Source organism: Folsomia candida, unplaced genomic scaffold (assembly GCF_002217175.1).
Source record: "Folsomia candida strain VU population unplaced genomic scaffold, ASM221717v1 Fcan01_Sc005, whole genome shotgun sequence".
In the NCBI taxonomy this organism is placed as follows: Eukaryota; Metazoa; Arthropoda; class Collembola; order Entomobryomorpha; family Isotomidae; genus Folsomia; species Folsomia candida.
This window is the reverse complement of record NW_019091197.1, coordinates 1,376,049-1,379,491: the sequence shown is the minus strand read 5'-3', so window position 1 is coordinate 1,379,491 and position 3,443 is coordinate 1,376,049.

The window sequence follows — 3,443 nt, the reverse complement described above, 5'->3', positions numbered from 1 at the left end:
GGGTTTATGGATTTCATGAATTGTTGCCACAATAATGAAACTGCGCTTGTATTTGCATACATATTTAGCTTATATGCAAAATGCCATGCATTCATATGTATGTACGTACCGCTTGGTCTCAAAATTATGTCGCTCAGTAAAAATTTGCTACCAATTTGATGGTAAAACTTGATTAGCGAGATACATATTACCATAACGTATAACTTATCAATACAACTTTTGGAGTCACACATGAAATCCGCATATTATTTTAATACCGGATTTCTAACAGCGTAGATACATATTTAGAAACGATAGGCATTTATCATTATTTTATATAATTTTTGCCATGGTGTTTATTTAATTAACCTTGTGATTTGGTAAATATTTGTCGGATGGTGCGAGAAATTATCGGTAAATGTCGAAGGAGTTAGTATCGGCCAATCCAACAATTTATGGAGGAGGTACCTTTATATTTCGTAATATAGATTATCTTACCCATAATGTTTATTATGTTTGTACATATTCCCCGGATTTATTAATTAACCATGATTATATTAATACATATTCCGCACCACATATAATTTAATTCAAGCAACATCGTAATAAATAAGTAATAAATACTTTGTCAACGTTACTTGCATATTTAATTAAGACACGAAGGGTATTTGATTATAAACATATATTCAGGACATCATTCCATCTCGCAACCAGAGGTGTGTATTTATTTATTCTGTGTTACCCTAGCTCCTTTAATTGAATATTAGATATCTGTACTAATTTCGAGAATTTATCGTACCGTGTAAAATTTTTAATTAAATAGAATAAAATATTTAGATAAACCAGTAAACAAGTAAATGCGAGTGTTCAGCTAAATCCAACCTTATGTAACCTTTAAGCCTTGAATTCGAAAAGTAGCATTTGCACTTGCAATTAAATTCAAAAGCCGCAGTATACCTTGGGCAAACTTGATCGGAATAGATTTAAAATGCTTAACAAAGATATCACTTTGATCAAACGAAACATACAATGGGGCGGATATTTTGCCTGTTTACCCGTCAAGTGGGATACGCGAAGTGGAAAAGTTGTTATATTTCCAGGCGCACAGAGACTTATCGCTTTGTCTCTTACCATTAATTTGTGCATTGCGTTTTGTCGAATACTTTCCACAATTACCAGCTCATCCGGTTTACTTGATCGAGCTCAGGGTGGAATCGGGGCTGTATTCTTCGTGACTGGGTTTCTGATAAGATTTGACATTGCCATTGACCACGTGCCCGTTCAAGTACTAAACCTTCTGCTTAAAGAAAATGGACAATCTGGTAAGAAAATAAGCTTAAAAATTTTCTGTGCGATCATATCTGTTCAAATTCAATCATTAAATACGGAAGGAATGAATTAAAATTCATGATTAATGATGACTGAGTAATTTTTTCAAAATTTTGGAATGAATAAATATTGAAAAAATGTTTATTCGTTTAATATTCATGAAGAACAAATGAATAATTTTATTCGTTACTCAGTTTTCATCTTAGTTAGTACATGGGGATTATTGAGGAGTTCATCTAATAATGGTGAATTTGGGAGAAAATGAATAAAAAATTAATGATGCATTTTAAATCATTTTTTAGGTTCTCCTCGAAAGGATTCTAAGTTCCAGTTATGCCTCCGATTTTTGTATTTCGCCTGCGAAGTGACACATCCCTTAATTTCGGCGATATTGGCAACTCTTACCATGCTATCGCCATGTCAGCCGATCTTGTTAAGTCGCCTTTTCTGCACGAAAAGCAATGTACTTGCCGGAGAATTGCACTTCATAATCCAATCATTTTTCGCAATACTTGAAATTGTATCATTTGAACAGCTTGCATTTAGCTCAGTTTATTACTTAGCAACCGTGTTACTGCAAGGTATCTCGTTCTTGTGGAGTTCATGTCAAGATTTTGTAAATCGTGATGAAATATCAAAGCACAATTTTACCTCATTTTCGAAATACAGAGAGCTTAAAGTTTACGAAAAATTGTTAAATTCTTGCACAAAATCGAGAATATTGCTCACGATAGCGCTATTAGTTCCAGCCGTCCAAATTTTGCTGTGTTGCATTTCCATTAAATTATTCCAATCGGATAATACCAGAAAAATTGAGGCTTTTCTTTTCACATGGATTTACATTGTGGGTCTCACATTTACAATATTTTTATTTTCTGCGGCTGCCCAAATCAATAATTTAAGCATGAATTGGATTTCTTTATTTAAGAGGAAGTGTCGCAACAGGGTGGAGCGAAGGATGCATAAATCTTTAATGTCGTTAAGGTTGGAATTTGGGAATAATTTTGTTGAGGCTTTAACACCGATTGTGGTGCAGGAATTCTGTGTACGACAAACAGTTACGTGTCTTCTCATTACACGGTAGAGAATCGATTAGGGGCCTTTTATAAATTATACAACGCAAAGGTTGTGATTTTAGACCCCCCCCCTCCGCTCTTTAAAATTTATAACTTAGGCACTATATTTTTGGAGCCTTATATCCCCTTCCCCCTCTGGCTTTGCGTAATTTATGGACTGCCACTAATAAGCTTAAAATGTATTGTATTGTACAATCCATAGAGTTCAGGGTTTCAATTGGTAAAAACAAATTGCCCAGGGCAACTGGAAAACGTGGGAAAAATGCGATTTTACCATTCACCAATGATATGTAGGTAAGAAATGTGCACAATGGGGAAAACTGTATATTGGGCAATGCGAAACAACTTCTTTAAAACGTATTTATTTAAATATAAGTTCATATTCGTACTGTTTATCTAATTCTGAGAAAAATTTTCTCGAAAAATCAGCAATAGAGTTAAAATCCAATTAATCTTTCACACTATGTAACATTTGTGTATGGGAAAATTCAAAGAACAATCAAAATTGGTCACAAGTTACCTTACTTATTACATATCAAAATCTTCAGAAATAGCATGAACATGACGAATGAGTACAATTCCGAAAATATTGAGTATTAAGGAAGTTGCCTTTCCTCACAACTAAATACATACGTCGGCTGCCATATTTTCGGTTTTTGAATGAAAAACCCAATTTTTCCCATCTGCCCTGTGAAAAATAGGTTTGGAGGGGAAGAACCAAACCTTGATAGAGGTCAAACACATCAATGTTTCACAATCAAGGCACACGCAAAATCGAATATGTAATACCATTTCAACTATGTAATGTATTAGAACAATGTTAATGATACGAGATAAATTATACGTGGAGTTCTACCTGGAATGGAGACATGTTTGGTTGGTTATTTTCATAAATATGCCTGTATGTATATATATATCGAAATATAATTAAAGCTGTCTACACACAAAACATCCTCTTAATGACCATTTATGCTGATGCATAATTAATTTTCATACAATATACCTACACAAATGTAGATACATAGATAGGAATACCTGTCTTTAATCCATTCAAATTGC